The sequence below is a fragment of the Ambystoma mexicanum genome, chromosome 5q (genome assembly GCF_040938575.1).
Source record: "Ambystoma mexicanum isolate Mex_15411 chromosome 5q, UKY_AmexF1_1, whole genome shotgun sequence".
Taxonomy (NCBI): domain Eukaryota; kingdom Metazoa; phylum Chordata; class Amphibia; order Caudata; family Ambystomatidae; genus Ambystoma; species Ambystoma mexicanum.
In genome coordinates, this window is record NC_090933.1 from 799,852,607 (window position 1) to 799,867,945 (window position 15,339).

A 15,339-nucleotide genomic window follows, 5' to 3' on the forward strand; every position below is an offset into this window, starting at 1 on the left:
GCCAGCAGGCCCCCACTCATGTCCCACTCATGTCCTCCAGCACCCCCACCCCCAGCAGTGAGGGGCCCCTGCCAGCAGGCCCTCACTCATGTCCCCCAGCACCCCAACCCCCCAGCAGTGAGGGGCACCTGCCAGCAGGCCCCCACTCATGTCCCCCAGCACCCCCACCCCCCAGCAGTAAGGGGCACCTGCCAGCAGGCCCCCACTCATGTCCCCCAGCAACCCCACCCCCCAGATAGTCCGACGGCTCACTTCCCGATTTCCCGGGCCAGGGTATCATCGAACTCCTGCTCGATGTCCCGGAGGCGGTCCTCTTCCATGGCCCGAGGGTTCGCAGGGACGATGACATGTGGACCTCCAACTCCCTGCGAATTGCCTCGAGGCACTCGGCCCGCCTCAGAGCCTTCTGCATGGAGTTCTCCGGCCCTGATCATTGTGAGCCGTGCCTCTTCTGCCCGCTGCCGCTCCGCATCTATGGCCTGGCCCAACCGCTGCCACACGGAAGACACTTCCAATCCTGGGTCCTCCTGCCCTCTGGCCAATGCCTGCCCCTCCGATGTTGAAGGCCCCGAGCCATCATGGCTCCCACCTTGTTGCTGCTGCTGCTGTGCCTGTGCCTGTGCCCTGGATCTTGCTGCCTGCACGTCCTCCTCCGTCTGGGGTGCAGTTGTTGAGGTGGCTACCCCTGCTGGATGTCCGACTCCCGACTGTGGCAGGGATGTGTCCTCCACCAGCCTGGCCGCAGGGTCAGAGGCAGCTCCACAGGGTACCCAGGTGATACATGGGTGGGAAGATGGCATGGAGGACGAATGGCGCATAGGGGGTTCAGGTGAGGAGGGGGTCGGAACAAGGTCCAACAAACGGAGGCATCCGGCCCTGGTGACCCATCCCAGTAGGTCAACGCAGTCAACAAGGCATTCGAGATGACGTGCAGTGTCCTCACGAAAACACTGCAGGTCACTTTGCATGCCCCGTTGATGCAACGCCATCCCACTCTGGACAGGCTCAACCCGGTCCCGGATAGCCACGTCCGCAGGGAGAGGAAGGCCAGTTGTTGTAAGCGGATCCCCTCCCAGAAAACGGGTCTGGACGTAGGCATCCCTGCTGGTGCAGGATGAATCGGGGACAGGATTACACACAGGCACCTCCGTGGCAGCCTGTGCTGCCTCCTGTCCCTGCCCCTGCACTGCACCACTAGCACCAGTGGAATCCCCACCTCCAGACCCCGTGTCTGTGCCTTCCACGGCCTCCTCCTCCACCAAACCCCCCACCATCCTGGATGACTCCGTGCCATCTTCCTCCGTCGGACCCTGTGGGGTCTCAGCTGCCCCTTCTGCTGCCGAGGAGTCCAACTCCGACCTCCGCCTCTTGCACTACACTCGGCAGCTGCACCCTGGGACGCGGCACTCGACTCCTCACTCCCTGACGAGATGACAACCTGGAAGGGGAGCCGGGCATTGCATCTCCGGCTGGCGGTGCGATCCCTGCTGCCTCTCCGCCCTCTTCATCAGTTGACGCTGCACACAGGGAGAGATAGGACACAGGCATCAGGGCACTGTACAATGGACTGATACACACATGACAGTTGCACATGAGTGGCAGTGTCACACTTCAGATATGGCATCACAATCCCCAACACACATGTCATTTCAACTCACACACATGAGCAATTCCACAGCAATCTTGCACCACGCTGCACCATCCATACACATACAACAGCATGAGCAGCCGAAGGTGAGCCTTCCATCACATGTAACACGGGGAGTGCACAAGACATGCACACACGCCACCACACTTACATACATGAGTACATCTCCACCAACTGTCGCAGTGATGAGATCGCCATCCATGTCACATCTGGCATTCAGCCTTCTACATATCAGTGTCACATGCATCCATGTTGCATCACAGTTGCACACTTGTCAAATACACACACATGCATATGTACACAGTGTAGATACATGCAGCTGGAACCACCATCCATGTGTGACACCACAACCATGCCAACGTACATACACAGAAATTCAAACATGTGTGCTCCCACATCTGCATTTGGCCTGCATGCTTACCAACACATACACCATCGATGTGTCTCACACCTGAGAGGACTCACATGTGTCAGCCTCACGCTCCTGTACATACACATCCCTACATGACCCTACAAAAACACATGTGCAACCTGCACACTACTGGCACACCACGACACGCACAGCGTCCAATCAGTATGCATGTACACTTACTGCCCGACTCCAGACGGGTCTGCCTCTCAAGGACCTGGACGTGGAGCGCTGGGCGTATGTGTTCCAGGACTGTCATTTGGTGGTCGGACAGGTGGCCCCGGCACCCCTTGGCTTCCGCTGACTTCAAGAGGCGCCGGGCCTTGTTGAGGGTCCTGGACCTGAAGTTCTCCCAGCGCTTCTTGACATGTTGTAAGTCGCGGACTGCCACCCCCTCCGCGTTGATGGCAGTCACGATGTCCATCCAGATCCTGGTCCGTCCTTCATAGTCAGTGCGCAAACTTCCAAATAGGGCATCATACTGCCCCAGGACTTGCTCCACCAAGACACCAACTTCCCTGGCAGTGAAGCTGGTGGCCTTCTGCCTCTCTGGCTGGGGGTTGCCAGTGGTGCCAGATGGTGTTGTGCCCAACATGGCAACCCCAGAGGCAGGAGTGGGTGGGCAACTGGGTCCTGGGGCTGGGCTGTGGAGCGATGGTATCCCAGTCGGGAGTCTTCGGGTTCCAGCAGGGGTGGTCACGGCAACTGCACCCCTGGCTGACGTGCAGGCAGCAAATAGCAGGGCACGTGGGCAGCACGCAGTCAGGCAGCAGCAGATGGCAGGTGGGAGCATGCTCGGGGCTCTGTGGGGCAGTAATTTGGCCTTCTGGGCAGGAGCTAGGTCTTCTGTGTGTTGTTGCGTGGCCAGCTTGATACGGAGTGATTTGGCATGTGAAAAAATTGCACGTCAGCGTGTAATTGGAGGAAAGGCCCTTAGCGCGTAAAAGCGTCAGCACACATATGCGATTTCATTGGACCAAAGGCCCTTAGCGCATAAGCGCTTCTGTGACGTTACACGCATGGGCGTTTCCCTCGTGACGTGGGCACAGTGGTTCAGCGCACATGAAAAAACTGCACATCCGCATGTGAATGCGTGTAATCCAAGGAAAGGGCCTACGCGCGTAAGTGACGTGACGTGCACAGGCGTTTCCATCAACACGGGTGCATGTTCATCATACATGTCCAAAAACTGCACGTCCGAGTGTCAGCTCGTGTAATTGGAGGAAAGGGCCATAGCGCGTACACGTGTAAGTGACGCTGTACGTGTGGACAGCTTTAAAAGGTACGTGTATGACCCCATTTCCTTGTACGTGCTTTTCGTGGAGAGCGAGAGGGTGAATTCTGTACTTCTTGTCGGTTCACACGGCATTACTTCACAGCGTTTCAAGTTTGTACTCTCTGTTACCTCTGACAGCGTTCATTTTTTTTTTGGGCCTGTTTCCTCAAACAGCGTTCACTTCTTCTTTTGTCCTGTCCCCTCAGACAGCGTACAATTCTTCTTTTGGTGGGGGTGTTGCCAACGCGCACACGCATGTTTTCTTCACGTTCTTTTTCCAGACAGACGGTGAGTCGCGCACACATTTACCAACTGTGTGTCGTGTACCCCTTCAGAGGTCATTGTAGGCTGCTTGTAACATGCGTACGCTTATTTTTGTGTTTCTCGGTGCCACAGCGTAGTGAGGGTTCATTTTTCCACGCACGTGGTCTACGAGGGGTTGCGTGCACGTTACTTTTTGTTTTTGGGGTGCCTGTGCGTTGCGTGACCCATCATCTTCCCCCAGGGGTCACAGACAGACTTGCTAGAGCACTAGGGTACGAATTCCATCTAGTACCCTACCCCTTTCACCCCCAATTGCACAGGACAATTGTTTACTGCAACTCCCATATGCACAACAACATCAGTGCCATGGTTGGAAGGCGACCAAGCGGTAAGGGAGGCAAAGGTGGCCGATCTCCAAAAGGTGGGCGTGGTGGGCGCGGTAGGGGACATGGCCAGGATTTGCAGGGTGCGCCTAGACCCCCATGTGTGGAGGACCAATCAGGGACACCCATGCTCCCCCCCATGGTTGAGGGAAACGTGGCTGACACCATCCCAGCTCAGCCCTTGTTGGACCAGCCCATTGTGGCACCTGACCCGGGACAGGATGACTGCCAGGCTGACTTCCAGGTCAGCAAGTCTAAGCCACGTGTGCCGGTGCAAGTTGGTGTCACCAGGCCACGTGGATCTGGGGCAGCAATGTCATCTGCTGCCCCAAGTAGGCAGGGTGGGGAGGCTGCAGGGGCAGCTGCAGCTCTATCCACACCAGCTCTGAGTCTCCCAGCCGGGACAGTGTCGGTCCTGGTCCATCAAACTGACATTGCGCCTGCCAACATCACACTTCAGCCAATGCCTGCACCACAACCTATGGTCATTGTGCCTTCGCACACTCCCAGTACCCAGTCCACCTGCGCTTCTGCCCCTACTGACCAGAGCGGCGCAAGCCACTCAGGCTCTGCTCCAGCTTTGAAAAAAGAGGAAGAAGGGTGCTCTGGCACTACAGGCTGAGACCCCAGACACGGCTACACAGTCTGGCACGTCAAGGAAGCCTAGCTTTAATGACCCCGAACTTGATGCACTTGTGACCTATGTGTCAGCACATAGCCGCAACATGGTGGTGACTGCAAGGTGCAAGACCACACCTGGGCAACGTAGGGTACACTGGCAGACCATCGTGCACTGCATAAGTGCCCTTGGATTTGTGAAGCGCACAGCTGATGATTGCTACAAACGGTGGAATGACCTGAAACGCAGAGCAAAGAACAAGCTGGCCTCAAATCATGCCGCTACTCTGGTGACTGGCGGTGGGTCTCCACCAGAGGACAAGGAACTCACTGAACATGAGTCTGTTTCTGGGACCTTCGTCACAGAGGAACAGATCCAAGGCGTGGGAGAGCTACCTGATTACGACGCATTGTCCGGTGAGTGCCCATGCATGTGTGTGTAATCCATGTGTATGTTGTTTGGGTGACGGGTTCTGATTGAGTGCCAGGTGAGGGTGTGTACTCCTGAGTGTTATGGGTCACCCATGTGCTTCCTCCAATACATTCAGGTGCCTTTGATCTGGGTATGACAGTATCCCTTCTGCCCACTGTAGCCAATTAGCCCCACATTACTGCTGTTGCACTTGAACTATCATCTTGCAACAACATTGTTCTGATTTTGTCTGTGTTCATTCAGGCTGATTGTTTAGATTATCCAATTTTTCATATGCTTTTTTCATCCCTAATGCCACATATGTGACATGCTTCTGTCATTGTTTACACCCCACATTGTGCCACTTAAGTTACCTGGTTATGTGAATGATTAAACCTTTCAGGGCGAGGGAGTATTGGCCTACTGAAATTTATTTTTAGGGCCTCTTTGCATGTGGAACATGATAGTTGTTTCTAGTCATGTTGAAGTGACCAACCATTGATGTGTACATCTGCCTACAATCACTGTCTAATTGTACACTGGATGTGTTGCAGTGTGCGGCACATGCATATTTTGCAACACTATTCTGCATTAATCTTCTCATCATTTAGATGTGACATGGATGTGTGACAGTACTCATTCACTGACATATCGCTGTAGTTGTCTAATTTACCATGACTATGCTACATGATATATGTGTGCTGGCATGTGTCATGTATGTGTATTGGACATGCCACTCACATGCTGAGGTGTGATGCCAGTGCTACACGACATGCTGCGAATGTGTTGCTTTTCCATCTTGGTGTCCTCATTGTCTGCCTTTTAGACTCCCCTTCAAAATCATTGACAGTGCATGCATGCCAGGGTTATAGTCATGTGGGACATGTGTAAACCATGTACAGGATCTCTGTCTTGTCAGGCCTTTGTGTGTGCTATGGTGCTCATGCCTGTTTCAATTTATTGTATTTCATGTTTTAGCAGGTGACGACCCACTTGATGCTGTTGAGGTTGAGGAGATGGTGCAGACCCAGAAGGATTCTCAGCCACGACCAGACACCAGTGGGGGACGTGGTGTGGTGGTGGGTGAAAACACTTTGGTACTGCAGACCATACTGTCGAGGGGTGCCTGTGGGTGCAGCTCCCCAGACCTCTATTCAGGTGCTGAGTCGGATGATGAGATGTATGTGCTGTCGCAGGTCAGTGCTTCTGTCAGGGATTCTGTTCTGTCCAACCCACCTGCACCAGGGATAGAACCCTCTATGGGGATGCCAGTGTTGGTAGGTCCGCCTTTGGCAGTTACGGATGCAGGGTCACACTCCACAGCATCTGATCCTGTTCCTGGGCCAGCAGATCAGAGGGGGAATGCAGTCCTGCAGCCTCAGGCAGTGCCAGCACAGCAAAGTGCAGATCACTTTGCCCCGAACTGGTGTTGTGCCCGCCGACGCATTGGCCGTGCGCCTGCAGGGAATACTGTATGGGAAAACTCCATGTACGGTATGGCAACTGAACAGGCAGCATCAGTAGAAATGATGGCTCAGGCAATGGAGAGGGTGGCAACTTCCATTCACTTCCATTATACCCCCTGAAAGGCAGATGGAGCAACAACAGCAGGCAACAGACTCCATTTGCAATCACACAGGGAAGACATGTTGGCGTCCAACAGGGACCGACGGGCGGCACTGGAGACTCTGCGCGAATCCATATCAATAGAGTCACAGGGCCACAGGGAAGCCCTGAGGGTGGAACTCCATAACCTCAGGCAGAGTCTGCTTGAACTTGAGGCTTCCCGAAATGATAGGTCAGAACAGCAGCTGGAGCAGCTCACACGTTCGCTCTCAGCTGAGCTGCAGGCAACACGTGAGGAGATCCGGGCATCCCGCAAGGCCATGCATGCAGAAGTGCAGGCAACCCGTGATGTGCTGCATGGGGATCTCTGCACTTTAGTCCTCCAGAATCAGACCTTCCAGACCTGCATGCTTGCTGCCATGGAGGACCATACCAGGCCTTTGCGTGGGCTGCCTCCCATAGTGCCACCACCTCCTGATGCAGCAGCAGAGGGTGAAGAGAGCGACATCAGTTCTCCCACAATGGCATAGCCATGCAGGCCATGAGCCCATGGAGGCATTTTTTTTTCTGCAACATCCACGCAGATGGGTGTTGGTGCGCACCGTGTCCTCGAACCTCCTGGGTGGCCCTCCCCCGAACCCCCACATGGCCATTATTTATTATTTTTTTTTACAGTGTGTTGCCTTGTGTGGCTCCCGTGGGCATCCACTGTATTCTGGCTGGGCACATGCAGGCTTGTCCTGAGTTTGGGTTAGATGCTTGGGTTCATGACACACACACCCCTCCTGCTTCCCGTTTCCATGGGCTTGCAAAGGGTGTGACCAAGTGACAGTGACTTACACAGTGACATTGGGCTCCCATGAGCGGTGTGGGCAGTCTGTAGTCAATACTGTGTGTACATCCCTAGTGGGTATTGTTGTTATATTGTACACTGCATGGTGTATTGATATGTGCTTGTGCATCCATGGCTTCCTCCTAATTTGCAGGTTCCTTCCTCATGTCTTCACAAGGCTGTCTCCTTTGCAGATGGAGTTCATGTTTCATGCAGTACACTGACACATTTGCGTGGTAGCAACACTCTACAGTTGTGCTGGCTTATTCAGGTTGTAAGACTACCACTACTTTGACTTAGTACTGTCATGTTTTTGCAATGTTTCATTGTGTGTTGCTGTATTGTGTTGGTGGTAAGTATTTGTTCATGTGTGCTGTTTGTTATTGATTACTGGGAGCATATTGTCTGTGGGCAGTTTCCATTTGGGACAGTGCACTTTGTGACACTTGTGTCAGATCTTGTGCATTGCTTTGTTCGCTTTCACATTGCATGACATGCCATGGAGTGTTGGGTGGCCGAGCTGGGGAGGGGTTGGGTGACATGGCGCTATTTTCATGTTGTATTTTTCAAGGGGGTAGTCATTCATGCAGTATAAATGTGTGTTTTTTTTGTGACACAGCATTGGTTGTCTTTTGGCAGGTAGGGATGCACACAATGTAACAATTCCAGGTGACCAATCTCAGGCTGGTATGGTTGTGACAGTTGACTGTCGCTTATGTCATCATCATTGATTGTCAGCTGGTATGTGCCAGGGCTGTGTGCACTCCACAGGGGTGTGATTTTAGTTGAAGTAATTAGCCACCAGCTGTGTACGGGCTGCCTCACCGCGTGCCCTTTCCCCTCCCATGCGCAGCGGCCGTGCTTGTGGTTGGAGATGTGGGGCACCACCATGTCCACCAGCAGGCCCCGGCGTGTTGCAACGTTGTGCAGGACACATACTACCATTATGATCCTGCACAATACTGGGGGCGCGTATAGCAGCTGCCCACCAGAGCGGTCAAGGGGGCGAAAGCGTGACTTGAGCACTCCGAATGTATGCTCCACTATGCCCCGGGTTGCAATATGGGCTGTGTTGTATCTTACTTCGGGTGGTGTGGTGGGGTTCCGAATTGGAGTCATCATTTGGGTGCTCAGTGGGTAGGCACTGTATGCTGGGGATGTGATGATGGGTATCATTAGTGGGATTGTGACATTACTCAGTATCTGACATGCATGCATGTGCAGGGGCATTTATACTCACCAAGCAGCCATGTATCGCCATGCCGCCCAGCTTCTATGTCCCGGTTTAGGGTTGACATTCTGTAAATGAAACTGTCATGGGTGGACCCTGGATAGTTGGCATATACTGAGGTGATGATTCCCTTGGCATCACATACTACCTGCACGTTGATGGAATGCCAGTGCTTGCGGTTTCTGTAGATGTGCTCAGTTGTCCTGGGAGGACGTAGAGCCACATGGGTGCAGTCAATGGCACCTAGAACTTTGGGGCAGTGTGCCACCCCATAAAAATCCTGGACGACAGCCCGCCTTTCTGCAGGTGTTCTGGGCAGGTATATGTGCCTTTGGACTGATGGGCGTGCAGTCATGATGGCCAACACCTGGTGCAGGCAGCGTGAATGCGTGGCCTGTGAGACCCCCCCCCACTATGGCAGTTGTCCGCTGAAATGAACCAGTGGCCAAGAAGTGCAGTACATTGAGCACCTTTTCCAAGGGGCTCAGTGCTTGGGAGCACAGGGTGGGTGATGTGAGGTCATCCTCCCACTCACTCACCAGGTCGAGTATTATGTGAGGTGGAAACCTGTACCTCCCATACACCTGGTCATCAGGCATCCCAAAAAGGCTGGTTCTGGATGTAAAAATTCTGGGCCTGACTATCCTCCTCCTCCTGCGGTATCCCACGACCACTGCTGCGAGGAACGGTATATTCATCTTGGCGTCTGGGCTTGTTTGTTGTTTGCGCACACTTTTATGCTGCTCGGGTCCACGTACGCTTGCTTCCTGCTGGTGTACGTGTTTCCGGATTAGTGCATCTTTTTTGGCGCACGCGTTAGCCCCATTCGATTCCATGAATACGTGTTGTAGGCGCGCGTGTGGGCGTTTCCGCGCGTTTGCCTCCTGTACTTGCCCCGTGACGCCCACATTTTCACGCGTTGTTCCCCATTCTGCGTGTTACACCCGTGTTACGCCTACTTTTGTTGTGTGCGCTTCGCTATGTGCGCTTTCGCTGTGTGCGTAGCACACGCTGTTTGAAGACGTGTGCGCCAGCGTGCGCCACGCAGGATTTTAGCGCACATCCATGGATTTACACGCGCATGGACTTCCATGAATCGCTGTGCGCGGGTGTCGCTGCGATTTTCGCACTTGCACTGCGATTCGCACGCTTGCGCAGGAATTTTCAGCACACATTAATTCCATGAATCGGTCTCTAAATCCGTCCGCATGTCTGTAACTATTCAAATTAAGGTGTCCTAAGAACAACCCCCCTGTTCGCAATGTCCGCAACCAGAATGAATATGTCCTTAGAACACATATACCCTCCGCCTGTCCGCAAAGTATTGACGCACATTTATTTTATTCGGGGACTTCAACACTGTTCGTAGAGCACCCGCGCACATGTGCACCACACACTTTGAACACAAACCAGAAGAACTAAGGTGGACAGTAGTTATGAAAATTGGACAGACCCAAGACTATAGCAATGACAAACACATGCTGAGTGTACAAGAACAAAGCATGATTTTTCTAATGAAAAGTTATCCCCAGGGACTTAATGAGAATATTGACTGGAGTGTATTTATAAAATAAATCATAACACCAGTACATTTATACAATGATGACTGCTACCTACAAGGATCGCATAGACAGATTCTGCTTGGATGGATACTTATTCATCTAGCTAAATACTCTCTCAGCCATGAGCCCACACCATTTTCTCTGACTACGTAGAAACATGTAGACACATGTGGCTGTACTCGCTACCCCCCGGGACTTGACACCTCCCGATCTGTACCCTGACCCTCACTAAACTCTCAATTATCGAGGTGTAGTTCACCTTGAATTCCCCGTTGAGTTTGGTTTCTCGCCCTGAGGGCTTTACACACATTTACCATCATGTTGTACGGTGAGGTGCCCATTCTTCTGAAGGCGCACCCTTGTCTTTTTGCCTGCCTGTCTTTGGTCTGTTTATATTTGTATAGTATTCTTTTAGAGCAAAACATTACGAGCACGACTTCAATTATGACATTACTAGGATTTATAGACCTAGTAAAACTCTCATTACATTGTGCAATACATACGATCACTAGCTGGTAGGCGCGTTATATTGGAGATCAGCATTCCATCCTCCACGCATGCGCAGTCCCACAGGTGATCAGCCTTAAATGCATTGGGTTCCTATAGTAACGACTTCTGACTACAAGCGTTTCAGTACACAACATACAGTAGTAGTTACACCATTCTCCTGTATGCCTCCTACGTGGATTGGGATATTTTCAGTATACTCTAGATGCTGCTTTCTCTAAATCTATGCATGCTGTATTGGAGATCAGCATTCCATCCACCACGCATGCGCAGTACCACAATTGATTAGCCTTCAATGCGTTGGGTTCCAATAGTACTGACTTCTGACTTCACACATCTTAGTATATAGCATACGGAAGTAGTTATACCATTCTCCTGTATGCCTCCTACGTGGATTGGGTTATGTCCAGTATATTTTAGATGCTGCGTTCTCTAGATCTTCATAATCAATGCTGTACTATGCAATGGTAGTCTTCATTACACATGTGCAGTAGTACTTTACGTGCCGCTCTCAGCATACAAGGTTTTCATAGCAACGGCTGCCTGATCCTCGCAGTACAGAATGCGGAAGCAGCCATACCGCCACAACGTCCCCCTGTATCAAACACTAAAGGTAACGCTGACGTTAGTTTTCCTACTTTGACTGCCTTCTGTTACCTAATGCAGCTAGCTTAATACAGTTAATGCTTTACAGCCGTGGTATCTTAGATCTCAACATTAATGCACGAGAGTTTGTCCACTAACATTAATGTTAAGTGCCAGGTATCATGATTCTTCAGAACCACCTCTCCAAATATGGACCTTTAATACCAGATATAGGGCCTCATCACGAGTTTGGCGCTAACCCTTAAATCCGGCGGTCGCGCTATTACTGCCGGATATAAGGGTCTGACAAATCAGGACTTCGGCAGATTTCGCCCCAGCTCTTGGCTGGGGGAAATCCACCGAAAATTCATGCTATTACCGCCGGCGGGAAATCTGCCGGTGGTAAGAGCGCAAATTTTCCCCATTGAGCCCAATGGGGAATGGGGCATTCCTGAATGGGCTCAATGGGGAATGGGGAATTACATTACCGCCAAACTCATGATCCGACGCTATTAGCGCCGGGGAGTTCGGCGCTAGGGCTAATACCGCCGGCGCCGAACTCCCCGCCAAAGTCGTGATCAGGCCCATATTCTTTATCTCATTTATAGCTATAGTTAACATCCATTATTTGATAGGAGCAAGCGTCGTATTTTCATTTTGTACCTACCATTATCAACAACTATATGTTGATACCTTATTACCATTTACTCTACAGAGCTTGACCTACAGCCCAGACCATCACTACCCTCAATAGTAAGACTGCAATCCAAGACAATCAAAGTGCCACTTTAATTTAGAGTGATGTCTTACGTAAGTCTCCACCAGACTATACCATATCTCCATGTTGTTGACAACCATTATATAGTACTCAATGCAATACTTACAGTTAGCCCTCTACATTTGGGGATTACAGGACCTTGTGTTATGCCTTTGTATGTCAATAGGGATTTCCCCAGAGACTGCGATACTATGAATCTATGCAGTACCTAAGGATTGCTTACCGACACTAAGAGACGGTAAGCGCCCTCTCTGAGTACATCCTCTAACCACACTGATTACTGATATTCCTTATTGAGCAACCACACTAACTAAGATGTGGTTTATGTGTTTTTTTGATTAGGTGTGGCCTGGATTTACTCTCTTGTACCAAGAAGAAGATAGTGTGGACATATATCTTTTCAAATTGTCCATTAGGAAACATTGCTAAGGATTCCATACTGCCAACGACAGTCTCTACTTGCCAAGTTCTGCCAGTTACCATCTCGACTTGGGCTGTGTTTGCTTTCTTCCCCGGCCCCCACACTCCCCTGAGGAAGTTCCTAATACCAACCCTAAGGACTATAGGAATGAAATATGTTGGGCTATTACAGATACTAATGTGAAGTATTTGAATTAGGATTAGCACTCCTTTGGTGCACTTTAGGTACTCCCTGACTAAGGCATCCTGGTTAGAGACACCCAATAATGAAGGTCTGAATTTATGTACCTTGTGTGGGTTTTGCTTTTTAAAAGTTGAAGGTTGAATTTGTTTGAAGCTGTATAACTGTTTACATGTTTATATGTACATGTGGAGTTCTTTATGTATCTGAGAGATACAGTTCAATTGCGTATTTTGCACTTTACTTGGTGACTAGCACTCAGCACTTTGTTTTGGAAGCACTAGTCACTTTGTCAGTTTCCATACGTTGGTTTTTATGTCCATGTTTTTATTAAAATTCCATTTTAACAGAATCATTAATGAAGTCATGTTGTATTTTCCTTGAACTTCCTTTCCCTACTGTCCTAAAATGCTTCATATTGTGATTTTTCCAAATGATCCAGTGAAATTTGTATCCATACCTATATATCAGGTGCGGGAGCCCTTTTTGTTTTCTTACTACGAACATCTCGCCTGTCCGTAACTGTCTGCCGCACGTGTGTCACACTTTTAATTAGTTCGGTGACCTGAACACTGCCCGTAGAACACCCGCACGCATGCACACAACTGACCCCGCACATTTTGTGTCCAACGGACAGCTGTCCCATTCGCGAATGTGTCCGCGACATCATCATGTGACCACACCCACACTGAGCATGTGTCCTTATTTGTGGACTTTGTCTGGGCCCCCAAACATTTAAAAAGTGCCTTTTTGAACAATCCAAGGTATTTCCAGTAAACGTTCTACATTGCACATGTCCCAGACAATGTCCCTGGTGATCTACATACTTTTTGGAACTTTTTTAGTCCTTTTTTGGTGTTCAACGTGTCTGCAGACAGCACTGGTGTTCGCGGAGCATGCACCTGTCAACCCTATAAAAGGCCACCCCTCAGAGCTCATCCTCATTCTGTATTTCTACTACAGCAGATTGACCTGCTTTTGCTGCTTTTGCTGCTCTTGCTGCATTTGCTTCAGCTAACCTGATGGCATCCATGGCTGCTGCTGATACTACTGCAGACTCAGCACTACCCCCAGCCCCTCAACCAGCACCACCTCCCCAAGGGCCTGCAGAGGGGAACAGGTGTCAGGATGCAGAGGAGATAGATGAAGAGGATGAAGAGGATGAGGTAGTGGAAGTTCCTACTACTAGCACTCATCTTGTGTCTTGGGTGTTATTTACCACTGTCGATGGACTGCCAAAAGTTCATTCCGAACAGGTGATCTGCACTCAGTGCCGCATGGTGCTGAGTCGTGGCAAGCCTGGTTCGTATAGCTATGGTACGACATCAATGAAGCGACACCTAAAGTCATTCCACAGTGGGGCTATTCGTAAGGTTGTACCTTGCAATAAACGTAGTAGGTTGACTTCCTCTGCAGCATCCTCCGTTTCCGCTCCTGCCACCACAAGAGACACTCCTGTGGGACAGCGCAACCCTCCAGCTGCCTCGCGGCCATTCATGATGCTGTTGACCCTTACCTTTCGAGGGTCACAATATTGTGCATGTACTGCGACGCAGTAGTCTGCAGGGGGAGAACCTTCGGAGTGCTTTTGAGACTGCGGTCAAGGACCACGAGAAGGATGGCCCACTACCTTAATAAGGCCCACCCTAAATCTTCCCTGCTCCACCTGCCCTGTCTTGTCCCCTTGTGTGCCGTGTTTAGAAAACTCAAAAAAATATAAAACAAAAACCAAAAAAAGGCTCTTTTCAGAGCCGCCTTTCACAGTTCAAAAAAGAAGTGACAAATAAATAGTTCAGGGCGCTGTGGATTTTTTAGAAGTCCCTGGACAGTCCGCAGACATAATTTTTTTGGGGATACTGTCCTATCAGAACCATTGCACTTTTATCTGGGAAGAAGTGGTGGCTCTGAAAAGAGCCTATTTGTGGTGTTTTTTTGTGTTTTCAAAACTTCAAATGGTCAACACATACTGCAAAATAGATTGCTGTAATTACAAAAAAGGTCTCAATGCATTTTGTATATTTTGCAGAAAAATCTGATTGCCGGCATAAGTAAGATGTACTACATCTCTGCGAAAAATGTGTGTACTACGAAACATAATGTTTTCATTCTGAAAAGAGGACCTGCCAACATCTCACAAAAAAGCACAGACAACCTTGTTCACATTGCACCTTGCTTTCTCCATTTGTGGATTAAATGAACAAGAACGCAGTCACATTTGTCTCTGCGCAATTACTCTGGAGTTTGGATACATGTCCATGACTTTCCCAAGTCCTTCTTTCATTGCAAATTCCAAAGAGATTCCAGACACATGTCCCAAACTGTTGCCTCCACAATGAATAATAATGATGGCTGGGTGACGCTGTGTCACCAAAGTAGCACAGAGAGGTACCAAATCCAGCCACTTCATTCCACGCATTCCATGCCAGTGCACTTCCACATGAGGGAATTCAAGATGTGCAGCCACTGCACAGCGATCTGCATGCACCTCCAACGAATTTATCTACGAACCTTAAAAAATCTAAACATCTGCTTTCTGAAACACACAGCCATAGCTATCTTCTCTCCTCTCAGGGAAAATACTTTCTGACAAACTCTCTCATTACACAACACACCCAGTAAACCTTATTGACCAATCCCTTGCTCTGCTCAGTCTGATTTGCATGCCTC